This window comes from Dromiciops gliroides, chromosome 1 (assembly GCF_019393635.1).
Source record: "Dromiciops gliroides isolate mDroGli1 chromosome 1, mDroGli1.pri, whole genome shotgun sequence".
In the NCBI taxonomy this organism is placed as follows: domain Eukaryota; kingdom Metazoa; phylum Chordata; class Mammalia; order Microbiotheria; family Microbiotheriidae; genus Dromiciops; species Dromiciops gliroides.
The window spans coordinates 99448358-99467773 of NC_057861.1; the positions used below are offsets into that span (position 1 = coordinate 99448358).

Below are 19416 nucleotides of genomic sequence, written 5' to 3' on the forward strand. Positions count from 1 at the left end.
CATCTGCTTAGTTTGCCCAGCTGCTGAAAACAAAAAGTATCCTTCTGTGTATGGTAATCCCAAAGCCCCGATTTCAGAAGACCATCAGACACAAGCTTAGCTATTCAAAACACAGGGCAATAATTACTCATATTTCTATTGTGCTTTAAAGTTTCCAAAGCACTTTCCTCACAACAGCCCATGAGATAGGAAGGAAAGTATCTTTGTCAACCTTCTGGTCATGAAGAAACTGACAAGTAACTTCTCTCTGGTCACTCAGCTGGTAAATATCCAAGCTAGCATTGGAGCCTAAATCTCCTAGTTCCAAGGCCTGGACCACTATACTACAATGACTTGTTAAGTGACTCAGGGAAACCAATTATGGTCAAAGACTCAGATTCAAAGCTGGAAGGGACCAAGTTTAGCAAGGTGATTGGCATCTCAAATCCACCAGGAACACCACTGATTTCAAATCAAAAATTGGCAACACTAAGTTTCCCATTATCCTGAGCACCAAATAAGATCCATGGGTTGAAGCTACTCAAAACTAAGAAAAATTTACTGCTATCTGAATTGCAACCATCCTTTATATTTTCCCCTAACCTATGATATTTGGAAATCCATCTAATGTCTGTATCTTTCAGCATGTAATGTGATGAAATATCATGCTGAACTCTATGGAGAACATCCACAAAGACTTGATTGCTTCCTTGAGTACCCCATAACTTACACCATTGGCAGGTAGCCACTTGACAATACTTCAAGGAGTTCTGACTTTTTCACCATGGACACTCTTTTTTGTCCACTCTCATGATAGTTGCTGTATGACTCAACAGATGGGCCAAATGATTTGCTATATCCCCAAATTCCTATCTCTGTGGCTAACTTGGTACTGAACTTTTCAGGAAGTGAGTTGGTCCTTAGATTCTATCACCTTCCAGCGTATGTGCTCTGCAACAAGCTTGGCACATCATGCAGAGTACCTTTTTGGGTACAATCTTGATTGCACCGTAAACCCTCTGTCTGGTCAAGACTTTGCTCAGAGTTTTTGAGGTAGGCCCAGAACAAGCATCACATGACAGATAAATAAAAGGAACTATATAAATATAAGATATAATCATGATTATTACAAGGTGTGATATGAAAGAAAGGTAGAGTATCATGTAGAGAGCTGACTCAGAGTCAGGAAGACTTGGATTCAAGTCACTTCTCTGGCACATATTAACTGTGTGGCCCCAGGGCATTGATTTAACCTCTCAGTGTGTTGGGCAACTCTTAAATGCCATCATTTGCTGAAAATATGTCTACCTGCATGGGTAGAGGGATTTTCATATAGTAATGAAATCATAGGCCCAGGTCTAATCTATGATATGAAAAGTAAAAAGGGGTGGTCTAGATAAATTATTACCTAAGAAATCTGAGGAAATAAGAGATCACTTTCAGCTGGGGAAGAAGGCTTCATCGAGGAGAAAAAAACCCTAGACTTGGGAAAAATCTCAGAAGAGATAGATAGATGAAAAATAGATGGATGGGCTGATAGAAGTAGATGTGGATATGGATATATTAATCTATCTACATATACACATGTGTATATATTTGAATATATAAATGTATACTTATATGTACATACATGTGTATATATTCATATGCATGTGCATATAACATATATTTATATATCCCATATATATACATATACACATTTATTTATATGTCTATGTATCTGTCTATCATCTATCTATCATACATATATGTATGACAGTTATTGACATAGTGGATAGATTGTTGAACTTGAAGTTTGGAAAATCTAAGCTGAAATCCTGCCTCAGAAACTTATTATCTGTGTGATCCTAGGCAAGTCACAAGCTATTTAAACTCTCAGCCTTAGTTTCTGTAGTCTGTAAAATTAGGATAATATGTACTCTGGTTTCTCTTCAGATCGAATACATTTTTTGCCTTTTACTAAAGATTTCCGTGGAGAAAGAAAAGAAAATTAGGAAAATATTTGCACCTAACTTACAGGGTTGTATCAAATGAGATAATATATGTAAAGTGTTTTGCAAGCTTTGAAGCAAAAAATAAATGCTAGTTATTGTTATTTCATATATATAGTGTTTTATACAGCACTCAATACATCCTTTTTTTGATTCACGATTGCTAAAATTTGTACAATTCATAAGGTTTACAAAATGCAATACAAATACATGTATAATATGCATTGTGATATATATTCCCAAATAATAACATTTAATATTTATATAACACATTAAAGTTTATTAAGTGTTTTATACAGAGATTGAGGATGAGGGAGTTTTAGTGGTTTGCTCTGGGTCATAGAGAAGTATCTGAGGTAAGAACTAAAGTCATGTCTTCCTGATTCTATACACCATGTCATGCTACTTCCTATAATACCATAATATACATATCTACATCTAAATATGCACATATACATTTTGGAATCAATTTTGTGACATGGGAGATATTGGCACAAGACTGCCCAGTATGGTGTGCCCTCATCAAAGAAGGCTCTGGGCTCTCTGAAGGAAATAGAATTGTAGTATCTAAAAGAACAGTGAGATATACACATTTAGAAAACTCTCCACTCCTAATATCCATATGGACTATTTGGGCCTGACTTGTGGTGAAGCCTTCTGAACTCTTATTGGTCTGATGAGCCACAGTCAGATGCATTGGACCTTGACTTTAACATAGTGATGTCATTTTGGTCCTCTTTGAGGATGAAGGGCAATAACCAACAAATGCATATATACATATATAAATATATATATAAATATACAGACACACACACACACACTACAGACACACATAGATAACACCAACTTTTATCTATTTCTGTGTTTGTATACATCTACATATGTATTGCATATAAGCAGATATCTATACAAGAGTATATGGAATGTTCATGGAAGATTGGCACCTCTGATGTGAAAGCTTGCTCCATCATTGGTGTCCAACTTTACCTAATTCTTACCTGTGGCTCCGAGAAACTGTATCATGCACAGCAACCACACCCCTGTAAAACCATCTTGACAGACAGGCTAAACCACATGGAGGGTAACTGACAGGTCTCAAACCTCAACCCTATTAGTGAGTTAGAGAGATGTCTACCCCAAGCATATGAAGAATTCTACTGGCAGAATGATGGTATGAGAACAATCTGTTCTAATAGCCATGAAGATGGTTGAAGTGAGAACTATGGAGTGCTTAGAACTTGGTCACATATCAAAGATGTCAAGGTCATTCAGTGTATCTTTGACCATTTCCAGTCATCTTGACTTTTGTCTTGCCATTGGACTTCGATGACTCTGGAAGTGAGTGAGGCCTAAGACTTTTTTCAACTCTACCTCACTTAAATTCAATTCATGGGCAAGTCAAGACATCACCCTGTGATTCACTGGTCCTCTTTGAAATCAAAGGATAAACAACAACTACACATACATACATATATGTGTTCATATTTTTACTTTCAATCCCTATACAAACCTTGAATATTATGTCTCTTTTAGAATGTAAGTTCCTTGAAAATAGGGATTGACTCCTTACTTGGATTTGCATTCTCAGAACAATGCCTGCTACATAGTAGACATTTAATAAATGTGTATTTACTGATATGTTGCAAAGATTTGTGGCTAGCTGCCTTTTATCTGTAACCATAGTTCTGTTGCTTCAAACTAGTTATATCTTACAGGATCAAGATTCCAGATTGAGCATTGGAAGGGATCTCTGAAGCCATCTAGTTCACCCTCTCATTTTACTAAAGAAGAAACTGAAATTTATGGAGGTTGTGACTTGCCCAAGGTCACAGAGGTGGTAAATATTAACTAAGGAGAGATTAGAACCCAGGCTTTCTGACTCCACAGCCATTGCTCTTTGGGCTACATTTGAAATCAGGCACATTTCAACTATATAGGTTTCATTTTCTCCACATATATTATAAAATGTACAGAATTTTGAAACTGGGATGACAGCTGTCATGAGTTCAACCCATACATAAAAGTAATCATCTCTCATAACATGGGTGACAATTGGTCATCTGATATCTGCTTGAAGACTTTCAACAAGAGGAATATGCCACCTTTTGAGACAGCCCACTCCACTTTTGGACTTTCTATTTGTAAGGAAGTTTTGCTTTTTATGAAGCCTCAATTTACCACTTGGACATTGTTCCTGACTGGGCTTTTGGGGATAAAATGAAATGAGTCTAATCTCCTCTATGACTGACAGCCCTTCAAATATTCCAAATACTATTAAAATGGAAGATGGGGACGTTTGTCTAGTTTTCTTTAAGATGCCTTCCAGGTTTCTCATTTTATGAATCCATGTGAGGGGATCTGATGGAATGGAGAGAGGGAGTTTGTCTTATAGAGGAGAGAGTGTCATACATTGCACAGTTGATAGAGTACTGGATTTGGAGTCAGGAAGACCTGAGTCCCAATCTTGACCCAATTGCTTACTAGGTCTGTGCCTCTGGGTTAGTCATTTGACCTCTCCCAGCCTCATTTTCTTTATGTGTAAAATGAAGATTATGATAACAGCTGCCTCAGAGGATTGTGGAGATCAAACAAAATTTACAGACACACACATATCTTTTTGTGAACCTTGAAGTGCTATGTAAATGCTGCTACGATGATGGTGGTGGTGATGATGATCCCATCTGAATTCAGACAAGTTACTAAAATTCTCCACAATGATTTTTTTTTAATTTGACAAATGGAGATAATGCCTGTTCTACTTGCTTCCCTGGGGGTGTTATGAAGCTAAAATGGGATAATAGAAATCTGAAAGCCCTTTGAAAAAAACGTTTTCAAATCATATAGGATGCAACATTCTGCTATGACTATTAGCAGGGGTGACCTAGTTCTATTAGCTACAGTGGCTAAGCCTCAGGAAGGAGGTGTTCTTTGAGACTGTACCACATATGCTTGTTAGCAAAAGATTAGGATACAGAAATGTACTAGTGAAAGATAACTTGCATTCGTTCAGAACAGAATCACCTTAACCATCAGGGAACATATCAAAAATCTTTTTTCAGGACACAGAAAACCATGTTTTCCCTCTCTCACCTCCAAAGCATTTCTGAAGAGTTACTAGTTTCCAGGTAGTTGGGTTTATTCATCTTGTCTTATCACTGCAACTGCACACATTGAGATCAGAGCTAGAGAGAAAAAAAAGCAAATTCCTATGTATGGTCTAATAGAAAGCATATTTCATCACACAATTAAAGGAAAGACTGATAAATTAGGAGTCAGAGGAACTCAGTTCAAATTCAAGATTGGATTCTTAATAACCATAATACTCTGGGGTTTTTTTGTTTGTTTTTTGATGAGGCAATGAGGGTTAAATGACTGGCCTAGGGTCACACAGCTAGTAAGTGTCAAGTGTCTGAGGCCGGATTTGAACTCAGGTCCTCCTGAATCCAGGGTCAGTGCTTTATCCACTGCACCAGGAGAATTGGACATGATACTCTCTAAACGTCAGTCACCAATTAAATGTGTGACCTTGCACAAGTTTTTTCACCTTTCTAAGCCTCAGTTTTCTTATGGATGTCTACAGTTCCCAGCACCTCTAACGTGCTCTGATTCTATTTCTTTCAGAGTCTGCTAGTACCTTGTGGCCAGAAAGTTCTGAAATAACTGTATTCTGAAAGTAGCCGAAATTATTTGATAGGGTAGGGCCAATGAGGAATTATTGTGGGATCGCAGTTTATCTTAGGGACTTCTGAATCCTGGTTGTTCCTGAGTATGGTTCTGGATTCCTTGAAATATGGTTTAGTGAGGAAAAGCTAACAATTTGGAATGAGAGCACCTAGATTCAAATCCCAACTTTGTTACTTACTACTTATTACCTTTGTGACCTTGGAGAAACCACCTAACCTGCCTATCTTCAGTTTCCTCATCTATAAAGTGAGGAGGTTGAAAAGGATGACCTCTGAGATCCTTTAAAATTCTAGATCTCTCTGATATCTTTTGTTTGTCCAGAGCTAGGGTTAGGAATTCCTGTGACCCGGTTTTTTAACCAATCATATATTTATCTTATGACAAATTTCATATTTATTCTCCTTCAGAATTCCCAATTGATAAAGTGTTGCCATAATTGAAGCATAAATTTCTTGCTTTTTTTCTTTTTTTGCAATATGGAAATACATTGCATAATATCTCATGCCTAACTAATTGATATCATTCTGCATGCCTTCTCAATGGTTGGTGGAGAGAGGTGTGGGAAGGAGAGAGAAATTTTAAACCTGAGAATTTTTAAAAATGGTAAAATACATAAATAAAATTAAACAAATCATAAAAATAAAGTATTTTGCCCACTTGAACTTATCATGCCTTTCCATTGAGAGAAGATCTGCCCATTGGGTGATCCTCAACTTCCATTCTTTGGGTACTGCCATATTCCATGACTTTCAACCATATAACACTACAGGAATAATATTATTGCTTAAAATATTTCACATTATTTCAACAAATATTTACTAAGCTACTGAGATATTCTATGCTAAATACTGGATGAGATTAAAAATAAATAATTTCTAAGCTCTATCCTCAAGGAGCTTACAAACTAAATTCATGATATGTTAATAATAGAATATTTCTTAGAAATCATCTAATCAAGCACCCTCATTATATAAGAGGATATAGCTGACACCTAAATATGATGTAGACTAAAGGAAGAAAAGTGCCCATGTGAAGTACAAATAAAACATTATACTCAACCCAGACTCCAGTCTGCCACACTAATATTTCATTATCTACGAAAGTAGAATCTGTCACTTTCTGACCTTTTCCTAGTCCCTTCTGTTTGTTTTCAACACTGGGAAGGCCACCATTTGATTTGCTTCTTCTCCAAGGCTATTGAATATTGGGAGAATTTAAACAAAATCCAGCTGATTTTGTCAACTGCAAATTTGTTCACTGCAAATTATTATACATAACCTCACATGGGCCTTTATTCTTGCTTGACAATTCTTCTATACATAGCTGATATTAGATTGTTTGCCATCTTGGGGAGGGTGGAGAGAAGGTAGGGAAAGAGAAAAATCTGGAACTCAAAATCTTATGAAAATTGATGTTGAACATCCTTCTACTCTTTCAAACTATCTTGATTCCTTATCTGAATCCTCACAGTAACTATTCCAAACTTTTTTTCCCCTTCTCAATTCTTTAGCTACAATCTCACCCACCAAACAACAGAAGAATGAACCTCTTATCCATCAAGCAAACTGAGGCCATTTGGGGAAGCTCACTCAGCTTCTTTCCTTTATTATTATCCTTTACATGACTGAAAGGATTAAACAAAAGAAAAATAAACAAACAAAAACATCAGCATAATATCCATTTTCAACTTCCCTGGAGTAAAAGCAGAAGAATTAGGAAATAAGCATCTATTAAGTACCTATTATTTTTCAGTTACTGTGCTAAGAGGTAGAGATACAAAGAAAGGCAAAAGATAGTCCCTGCTCTCAAAAAACTCCATCTAATGGAGGAGGCTACATGATGTACAAATGAGACATATAAAGGATAAATTGGAGATAGTTAATAGAATGAATGAAAAAAAAACATTAAGATAGGTCAGGAATGATTTCTCAGGGAACATAAGATTTTATTTCTGACTTGAAGGGAGTCAGAGATTTGTCCTTGCTACTCTTCAATATCCCATTTCCTATTTTAAAAGTTTAGTTAAGGGGCAGTTAGATGGCTCAGTGGATACAGCACTGGCCCTGGATTCAGAAGGATCTGAGTTCTCAAGTCCAGCCTCAGACACTTGACACTTACTAGCTATGTGACCCTGGGCAGGTCATTAACCCTTATTGCCCCAGAAAAAGAAAGTTTAGTTAATTGTTTAAATATTTTAGGTATAATTTTTTTTCAATTATATTCCATATTTTCTTCTATTATTGTTGTTGTTGGTGGTGGTCATTTCTTCTTTCCTCCATCCTGCTGTATTTTCTTTCATTCATTCATTCATTCATTTTCATTCTTTGCTCGCTCTTTCTTTATCATCTTCTTGTTCTTAATATTCTTTTTCTTTTGATAAACATATTTTATTTCTTTCCAGTTATATGTAAAGATCGTTTTCAACCTTTGTTTATAAAAGATTTTCAGTATCAAATTTTTCTCCCTCTCTCCCCTCCCTCCTCCATCATCTAGACAGCGGGTAATCAGATATAGGTTTTATATATATATATATAACATTAAACATATTTCTGTATTAGTCCTGTTATAAGAGAAGAATCAGAGCAATAAGGAAACACCTCAAAATACAAAAAACAAGAGCCCCCCCAAAACAAAAGAAATAGTATTGTTCAATCAGCATGCATACTCCACAGTTCTTTTTCTTCTGCTGGATTTGGAGATCCCCATCCATCATGAGTCCCCTGGAGCTTTCCTCTACCATTGCATTGGTGAGAAGAATCTAGTCCATCACAGTTGATCAACACACAATGTTGATGATACTGTGTACAATGTTCTTCTGGTTCTGCTCATCTCACTCAGCATCAGTTCATGGAAGTCTTTTCAGTTATCTCTGAACTCCTCCTGCTCATCGTTTGTTATAGCACTATAGAATTCCATTACATTCATATACCACAACTTGTTCAACCATTCTTCAATTAATGGGCAACCCCTCAATTTCCAATTCCTTGCCACCACAAAGAGCAGCTATAAATATTTTTGTACATGTGGGTCCTTTCCCTTTTTTATGATCTCTTTGGGACAAAAGACCCCAAAGTGGTATTGCTGGGTCAAAGGGTATGCCCTTGGGCATAATTCCAAATTGCTCTCCAGAATGGTTAGATCAGTTCACAGCTCCACCAACAATGCATTAGAGTTCCAATTTTCCCCCAGTTTCTCCAACATTTATTATTTTCCTTTATTGTCATATTAGCCAATCTGATAGGCATCAGGTGGTACCTCAGAGTTGTTTTAATTTGCATCTCTCTAATCAATAGTGATTTAGAGCATTTTTTCATATGGCAATAGATAGCTTTGATGTCTTCAACAGAAAAATGCCTGTTCATATCCTTTGTCCATTCCTTAATTGGGGAATGACTTAGATCCTTATACATTTGATTTAGTTCCCTATATATTTTAGAAATGAGACCTTTATCAGAAGTACTAGCCATAAAAAATTGTTTCCCAGCTTTCTGCCTCTCTTTTAATTTTCGATACATTGCTTCTGTTTATACAAAACCTTTTTAATTTAATGTAATCAAAATCATCCATTTTGCATTTCATACTATTCTCTATCTCTTGTTTGGTCATAAATTATTCTCTGTTCCAAAGATCTGAGAGGTAAACTATCCCTTCCTCTCCTAATTTGCCTATGGTATCACCTCTTATGTCTAAATCATGTACAAATTTTGACCTTATTTTAGTATAAGGTGTAAGATGTTGGTCTATGCCTAATTTCTGCCATACTGTCTTCCAGTTTTCCCAGCAGTTTTTGTCAAATACTGAATTCCTATCCCAGAAACTGGAGTCTTTGGGTTTATCAAACACTACATTACTAATATAATTTACTACTGTGTCTCCTGTGCCTAGCCTATTCCATTGATCCTTCACTCTATTTCTTACCCAGTACCAGATGGTTTTGATGACTGCTGCTTTATAGTAAAGCTCCAGATTTGGTACCACTAACCCACCTTCCTGTGAATTTTTTTTTCATTATTTCCCTGGATATTCTTGACTTTTTGTTTTTTCCAGATGAATTTTGTTATTGTTTTTTCTAGCTCTATAAAATGATTTTTAGGTAGTGTGATTTGTATGGCACTGAATACGTAAATTAATTTAGGTAGAATTGTCATTTTTACTATATTACTTCTGCCTATCTATGAGCAATTGTTATCTTTTCAATTTTTTAGATCTCATTTGATTTGTGTGAAAAGTGTTTGGTAATTGTGTTCATAGAGTTCCTGGGCTTGTCTTGGCAAGTAGACTCTGAAATATTTTATATTATCTACCATTACTTTAAATGGGATTTCTCTTTCTATCTCTTGCTGCTGGACTGTTGGTCATGTATAGAAATGCTGATGATTTATGTGGATTTATTTTATATCCTGCTACTTTGCTAAAGTTGTTAATTGTTTCAAGTAATTTTTGAGTTGATTCTCTAGCATTCTCTAAGTATACTATCATATCATCTGCAAAGAGTAACAGTTTTGTTTCCTCCTTGCCTATTCTGATTCCTTTGTTTTTCTTCTCTGATTGCTAAAGCTAACATTTATAGTAAAATATTAAATAATAGAAGTTATAGTGGACATCCATGTTTCACTCCTGATCTTATTGGGAAGGACTCTGACTTATCTCCATTACAGATAATGCTTGCTGATGGTTTTAGGTAGATACTGCTTATTGTTTTAAGGAAAGCTCCACCTATTCCTAAACTCTCTACTGTTTTTATTAGGAATGGGCACTGTATTTTGTCAAAAGCTTTCTCTGCATCTATTGAGATAATCATATGGTTTTGGTTGGTTTTCTTATTGATGTGGTTGATTATGTTAATAGTTTTCCTAATGTTGAAACAGCCCTGCATTCCTGGAATAAATCCCACCTGGTCATAGTGTATTATCCTCGTGATCACTTGCTGCAATCTCCTTGCTAATATCTTATTTAAGATTTTAGCATCAATATTCATTAGGGGGATTGGTCTATAATTTTCTTTCTCTGTTTTTGCTTTGCCTGGTTTCAGTATCACCACCATATTTGTGTCATAAAACGAATTTGGTAGAACTCCTTCTTCACCTATTTTTCCAAATAATTTGTATAATATTGGAATTAATTGTTCTTTAAATGTTTGGTAAAATTCACCTGTAAACCCATCTGGTCCTGGGGATTTTTTCTTAGGGCGTTCATTAATGACTTGTTCAATTTCTTTTTCTGATGTGGGCTTATTTAAGGATTTTATTCAGTTAACCTGAGCAGTTTGTATTTTTTTTTTTTTTTAGGCAATGGGGGTTAAGTGACTTGCCCAGGGTTACACAGCTAGTAAGTGTCAAGTGCCTGAGGCCAGACCTGAACTCAGGTCCTCCTGAATCCAGGGCCGGTGCTTTAACCACTGCACCACCTAGCTGCCCCCAGTTTGTATTTTTATAAATATTTATCCATTTCATTTAGAGTGTTGAATTCATTGGCATACAATTCGGCAAAATATTTCCTAATTATTGCTTTAATGTCTACTTCATTGGTGGTAAGATCACCCCTTTCATTTTTGATACTGGTAATTTGGTTTTCTTCTTTCTTTTTTTTTTTTAAATCAAATAAACCAGTGGAAAAAGAAAACAACAAAAAAATGTGATACAGCTAGGTGGCACAGTGGATAGAGCACTGGCCCTGGAGTCAGGAGGACCTGAGTTCAAATCTGGCCTCAGAAACTTAACACTTACTCGCTGTGTGACCCTGGGCAAGTCACTTAACCCAAATTGCCTCACCAAAACAAAAACAAATTAACCAGTGGTTTATCTTTTTTTATTGTTTTTTCATAAAACCAGCTCTTAGTTTTATTGAATAATTCTACAGTTTTCTTGTTTTCAATTTTATTGATTTCTCCTTTAATTTTCAGGATTTCTAATTTGTTCTTTTTTCTAGCTTTTTAAATTGTATGCCCAATTCATTGATCTCGTCTTTCTCTTTTTTATTCATGTTAGCAATTAGAGCTATAAAATTTCCCCTAAGGCCTGCTTTGGCTGCATCCCGTAGATTTTTGTATGTTGTTTCATTATTCTTAATATTCTTTTTATTAATTCTCACCTTAGCTAATGGTCTAACTCTTCACAGAGAGCTGATTCAGGGATAGATCCCCTATCATTAACTAGCCTTTCTCTGTCAATTAAAATATAATTTATTTCATTCTTTATGATGCTTTTTTTATAATCTCTACGTCCATTTCTACCAATTCTTTTCTAAAAAATAAAACTAAGGCAAGCAAAATGAAAGAAAACAAAATGTGTTCAAAACATAGATATCTAGAGGCTCTATATAACCTACAGGTCTTTGGCTTCTCTCATTCCTTGTTCCTCAATCATGCCTTTCCATATAGTTTTTGTATTCTGTTCCTTTTTCTTACTTTAACTTTGAAATCACTAGCTATTAGAGCATTTGTTGATTTAATTTGGAGACTTTTTCATATTTTTAATAGAATGTCTCTCTCACTACATCCATAGCATCCAGTCTTAGTATAGCGGTTACAATTATTTTCACAGTGGCTTTTTTGCATATATTTGTCTTTAGTTGTAGAATATTTTATAAATAAAGATCTTATGAAATAATTTTTCTTGTTGCCTATTTGCATACAATTAGATTTTATTTTGCCATTCCTTTTTGCTTGCCTCCCCAAGGGTACCTTAGAACCATCATTCAATTTAGCTGCAACCTTATTACTCTTTATGATTTTATCTATACCAATAATGTCAAGATTTATTGGGTTTAGCTTATCTAAAATATGTTCACTCATTGGTCATTGAACAAAGATCTCACATTTAGTAGCCCAAGAGTTAAATTAAAGTTAGTTAATGGTCTAAAAACTGAGTAATTATCACTTTCTCCCTTTTGCCCTGACCCCTTTCCCACTATGCCACCTGCAGAAGAGGAAAAGATTTATATAGAACTGAGAGTCATTTTTATTTCTGTTTTACATATTGTCATTCGCTGCTGAAATTATTAATAGGTGTCCTATTTGTAATGTTCCTATCGGTACTTCACTACTACAATTCATGGTAAACAAATTTAATCTGTTATGAGAGCCATAATGAAGTCTTTCCAGCATGGTAGAAACTGTGGAGTTTGTGATCTACGTACATAGCCTTTGAGAACCTGAAGTCACTGACATGAAAATAGGAGGTATCAGAAGAGAAGCTAGGGTAACAAAAACAAAAACAAAATAAATAAGTTCCTACTCTCAAACTTATATACTTTTAGGGAAATGTGACACGCTCATAGATAAATAGATACAAAATACATTCAATTTCAAGTGGAAAAGAGCATTAACAAGTGTGAAGGATCAGAATAAGTCATATATAGGAGGAACCACCCAAGCAGTGTCTCAAAAGAAGCTAAGGACTCCATGAGGCCAATGAGAGGTAAGTTCATTTTAGACATGGAGATCCATCTGTGTAAAAATAGTTAGATGAGAGATGGATGCCACATACAGATAATAGCTATTGAGTCTATTTGGAAGAAAAAGACTAAATCAAGGGAAGGGATATGAAACAAGACAGGGAAAGTAGGTAGGAGTCAGCTTGTAGAGGAACAGAAATGCCAGGACCTGTATTATACAAGGAAGGTACATAGGTGGCACAGTGGATAGAGTACCAGGGCTTTGAGTTAGGAAGACCTGAGTTCAAATCTGACCTCAGATACTAATGAAGTCACTTAACCTTGTTTGCCTCAATTTCCTCATTTGTAAAATAAGTGGGAGAAGGAAATGGCAAACAACTCCAAGATCTTTGCCAAGAAAACCCCAAATGGTGTTATGTAAAGGAATATATGACTGAAAAATGATTAAACAGCAACATTTTATGCATTTCCAATCTCTCCTTAAATATGTTTCTTTCCATCTAACTTAGTCCACCCTAGATTTCAGAGGAGACATACATGGCCCTGATATGATGACCCTTTCTTCCCACCCTTGCCTAAGGTAGATTTCATCAAATTTAAACAACACAGAGTAGGGCTGATTAAAATAGTAGTAATAATTTGGCTTTCAATTTGAGGCACTGGAATTATTCTAATTTGAGTAAATACAAAATGAACACTTGATGTAGTTGAATCAGGGCACATTGCAACAGGGAATTGAGGTACTTATCTCTATAACTGAGGCCAAGTCCCCACTTCGATATAAATTATTAGGGTTTTCCAGCTACATAAAACTGCACTGGAACATTAAAACCTCCAAATTCTACCTCTGGTTATTGTTGAAAGTGATAACCTTAGCAAGGAAGTATCTCACTCAATTAAATTGTTGATTTTTATTAGAGAACCAAAATCTCTTTCTTTGAAATAAAAAGCAAAACAAAAATGCATGTCTTTTATTTTAAAATCTTACTTACATGGAGGTAGTTATATCATTTGAGGTAATTTAAAATGATAGAAATATTGGTTGTATTAATAGAGACAGTTGGTGGAACCATGTATATGGAGTGATGGACCTGGAGGCAAGAAGACCTAAATTCACTTCTTGTCTCAGATTTTTTGATCCTGGGCAAGTCGTTTTTACCTCTGTTTACTTCTGTTTCCTCAGCTGTAAACTGATAATAATAATAGCACGTAATTTGTAGGTTTCTTGAGAGGATCAAATGAGATAATATTTGTAAAAAATATTGAGGACAGTGCCTGGACAAAATAGTCATTTTATAAATGCTGATTCTCTCTCCCCATGTAAATTAACAAAACAGGGAAAATGAATACTGTAGTACTTAACTTGTAGGATTGTTGTGAGCATCAAATGAGATAATAATACATGCAAAGGGCTTTTCAAAGCTTAAGGCATTATATAACTCCTGTTTGTTATCTCATTCTTCTCTCCCACTTCAACTCTCTCTCTAGTAGAACCTGCTCCAACTTTCCACTAGCTGCTTTGCCTACCTAGGGATGACTTGTCTTTGAATCCACTCACTGATTGGCGAATCCCTTCCCCAGCTCTCCATTTCTTGAGGAGAACCAGGAATGCTGGTCATTTCATTCCCAACTGCCTTACCCCAATTCCACTTTCCAACTACTCTGTGTTTTGTTTTTTCTTATTACAATATAAGTGCCTTGAGAGTAAGAACCATTTTGCTTTCTTCTATTAGTATCTTTAGCAGTTGGCATATTACCTGGCACATATTAAGAATTTAACAAATGGTTTATGCAGCATCCATCTATCCATCCATCCATCCATCCATCCACCATCTTCATCATTATCATCATCATTGCTTTTCTTTATTGTTATTGCTGTAGACAGTAAATAAGAATTGATAAAGTATTCAAATTGGAAGTTCCAGGAAAAAATACTCTCATTTTTAAAAATTACTCTAGTTTTAATCAAAAGACCTAGATTTAAATTCCAAATCCTCCTTTTACTAGTTGTGACCCTGACCAAGTAATTAACTTTCTTTGAATTTTAGTTTTTTTACCTGCAAAATTGAGATAATACCATCTACTGTTCTTATACCACAAGGTTGTTGGAAGGATCAGTGGAGATATTGTATGTTAAAAAATATAAACCATAATATTTTTACAAATTAAATGGCTATTACTGTGTTTCAATTTTATTACTATTTATCTTTTCTCATCTTTTTTTAATGGGATTCTGATAGAAACTCAGGACAAGTTGTTGTCCTGCTTTTGTTGTTCAGTCATTTTTCAGTTATATTTGACTCTTCATCACCCCATTTGGAGTTTTCTTGGCAAAGATACTGGAGTGGTTTTACATTTCCTTCTACAGCTCATTTTATAGGTGAGGAAACTGAGGCAAATAGGCTTAAGGGACTTGCCCAGCTACGAAGTGTCTGAGGCTAGATTTGAACCCATGAAGATAAGTTTTCCTTATGCCAAGTCCATTACTCTATCTACTGTGCTACCTAATCATTTATATTTAATATTCTTTGGATTATTGCAAAGGTCAGTTAAACCACTACTTTCTTATAATACAAACAATATCAGGTTATAAACTCATCTTTCTTAGGCTTGCTGAACTCATCCTCAATTCTAATGAAATAACAGTCAAGACAGTGGGGGTGATATATACTTCATTTTAATTCCCAAAAGATACAGTGTTGCTAGGTTTTAAAATAAAATTTGAAAGTATCATTCATTGAGATTTTGAAAGTATCAGTCATTGAGATCAGATTTGGTACAGTGATACCTATTACAAATGTTTTTTCTTAAGAATTTCTTTTTATTGATATTATATTTGTGCAATTGTACGCAATAGTGCAGTTCATTTGTTGATAGGTCAAGGATAATATATCCTGAGATTCATATTGGTAATATGGGGACTTGTCTTCTTTTCCTTGATGAAAGATCAGAATCTTCTGATGAATAATTCTAGTCACTATTATGTCTTGCTAGGTATTCCATCAGTGCTACATTTTTGTGAACTATCAAAGATGTGCTGGATTTTCTTCTATTTCCTCATCTTATCCACATTTATAAGTAAATCCAGCCTTCTATAATTTATGATGATGATTACCAGGTCATGAATTGCTACCCTAAATGTCTGTTTTTATAAACAAGTCTGCAAGACTGAGCCATTTGTCAGATACTTCCTTCTTGACCTATTGTTGGCTGAGTACATGTGAGTATTGTCCATGGAGTATTTCATTAGCTCTATCCAGAAGTAAACCAGTTTGGGTTACATGTGGTATGTGCCTATTGTCAGTTTTTATTATTTCTCTGTGAAGATATGACTCTGGTTTTTCCATTGGTATTTGATTTGGAGATGGCAATAAATCTATTGATTTTTCAAAGCCATTATATCTTTTTTTTCAGAGCAACGAGGGTTAAGTGAGTTGCCCAGGGTCACACCTTATAAATGTAAAGTGTCTGAGGATGGATTTGAACTTAGGTCCTTCTGAATTCAAGGCTGGTGCTTTATCCACTGCACCACCTAGCTGTCCCTCTTTTTGATAGTTTTATGCTTGATATGTCTTTCCTGGAAGAAATCCAAATATTTTCCAGGATTGACATCACTCATTGGTTAACCTTAATCATGATTTTCAATCTGTAAACCTATTTTTCCCTGGCTGTACATTAAGTAGTTATTATTTCTTATGTACATATTTTAATATTATTTTAGAAGGATTCCATGAGATAAAGATGTTTAATGTGTTTTTCAGTGAGACTCTATAACTTGAGGTCATCTATGTACATCTTTCCTCTCTATAGGTCCTACAAACTACAAAACTATTTAGTTTTGGATATAGCCTGGTTGGGCCACATCCATTTTTAAGTATGTATTTCTCCTGCCATCATATCTCATCTAGCTTTGTCTCATCAGCACCTACCACAGCATCTTGCACATAGTAGGAAAAATGTTTTCTTAATAGCTGCAATATATGAGCCAATATCACCTACTTTCTATCATTCTGGGACAGGTAATCTAAAATTCTACAAAGAGAAGTTTGAATTAAGGAATAGCTAGTGCCATAGGGCTGAAGCTACTTGTCCCTCCATGTAAACAGGAGCTCTTATGCAGTAATTCAATTATAATTATCATACATTAACTCTGTGACCCTGGCCAAGTCTTTTAACCGTTGTTTGTCTCGTTTTACCCTGTCTCTGAAATAGGGATAATAATAATACTTACTTTTCATGGTTGTGAGGATCAAATGAGATATTTGTAACACTCTTTGTAAACCTTAGATGCTATCTTTTATAAACCTTAAATGCTATCTTTTGTAAACCTTAAATGCTATCTTTTAATCAGCTCTCTAAAGGAGTAGCTTCAAGTACTTTACTCCATTGGGAGCCCTGAAAACTTTGGGATTCTAGAGTCTGTTACATTGATGTAAGAACACAATATTCTTTCAAGATTTTAGGTCAGTTATTTACCAAATACCTTAATTATTGCTGTATAACCCAGATCCAGAGAACCTTGCTGTTTCCAGTTTTTTTCTTGGAGTTTGAAATTGCTTGGCAATCAGAGCAGAGAAATGTCACCTAGCATCAGCTAGATGAATATCACTTTCCTTATTCCAGGCAAACAAAAAAAACCATGTTGGTTGATTGATGGGATGTCCATTGAGTGTCAGTTGACTTATGACACCATCTATTCCTGCCAGCATTGGTGAAACTGATTTATATAAAGGCCATTTTGCTTTAAAAATCTTTCATTCAGAGAACCCCAGCAAGGCTAATAGGAATACAAGTTAACTACTACCATTCAAAAATAGAAACAGGCTGATTTCATTTCCAGAAGGTACACACTACCCATTTTAAAGCAATATTTTTTTCTAGAGTAGCTTAATCCTATAACTATTTCAGAAACCTGACTGATGACCCAGTTAATTTATTTACTGAAGGTAATTGAATCAGCTTCTTATGAAGTTCCCATGAGATGAACCAGTTCAATGTGAACAAGTTTATTTCAGAGTTATTTTTGTCCTGCTTTATTAGGCAGGCAACAAGGACAGAGAAAATGTAGGTGATATGATGTGACACTGAAACTGGGGGATGAGGAAGAAATGTTTCCTTTTGGGTTTTAGTGAGCAGGTAGGGGTTCTGTGAGGATTTACCTGAATAGCTCCTCACAGCAGGCCAAAATAGCTGTGGGCTGGAGTACCAGAATGTGGAGAAGTGGTTATCATCAAGGTTACAAGTGGGAGAAAATAAAGTCAGGCTAATGGGAAGTTGGGAGGGTTCTAGTTAGATTCCTTAGTACAATGAACAGTTCTGTAAAACAGACATTTTACCTCCTTTAATTAGCCATAATGACTTGCCAAGAGAGCTAACAGAAAGTAACCAAAGAACTGAGAGTATGGAAGCACAAGGAGAGTTTCTTTGTGAACTGCAGAAAATGTGTTATATTTTTTATTTCTTCCAATCCAAAGTAACATCTTTGTAGACACAAAGGTCAGTTGGTCTCTATCCTAGAGAAAATAATGAAAAAGGATAGAGAAATGCAACTCTACAAGTTACCACACACACACACACACACACACACACACACACACAACCAAAACAAAACAAAGCAAACAAAAAAACCCTCATACTTGAAATAATAGAGTAATTATCTTAAGGAAGAAACAAAGAAAAAAATGTTCAAAATGGTAGAAGGCAATTTTAACCTGGATCAGGAAAGTATAAAGAAGAATGTGAAATGGATAAGGAAGGAAACGTCTATTTTCTTTTTGGAGCTACTTTGTATTTATGAATCTATTATTATTGAAGGAAATTTGGGCCTTATCAGAAAATGTTTTTTTTTAATTATTCAAAGAAATGATGATGTGCTGCCATTAGGCAAAATATAAGGCAGATACATGGAGCAGTGGAAAGAGTTCTAAATTTGGAGTCAGGAAGACTTGAGTTCAAATCTCACTTGAGACACTAACTGTGGGCAAGGCTCTCTTCTGCCTTTGATTCTGTTAATAATCCTCTTCTTGATATTCTTTTCTCCCTACCTTTTCAGTATGCCACTCTTTCCTTCTGTTATGGGAATGTAGTGGGATTCCAAGAAACCTAAAGTTCCAAAGCGGGGATCTTAAAACTTTCCTAGGGAAAAGACAGGTCTTTCCTCCTCTTCCCCCCACACACATCAGGAATGGGTGTTGCTGAGCACCACCCTGGTACACTGTTAAACAATATCAAGGTCTGCAAGATGATATGCAGGATATGGATGGATAATGTATATCCTACTTATACTGCATTATTCAAAATCATCTTGTATTTCCCAGTTTTTTTGCATTTCCTCTTGCTTTGTCATTTCCTCCCCTTTCTTTGTTTA

At 35.4% G+C, this 19416-nt stretch overlaps 2 pseudogenes; both read left to right on the forward strand.

The window, feature by feature from the left end:
* Nucleotides 1–19416, forward strand: part of LOC122746191 — a 194173-nt pseudogene that overhangs the window by 40766 nt on the left and 133991 nt on the right.
* LOC122737412 lies at nt 1902–2004 on the forward strand (annotated as a pseudogene).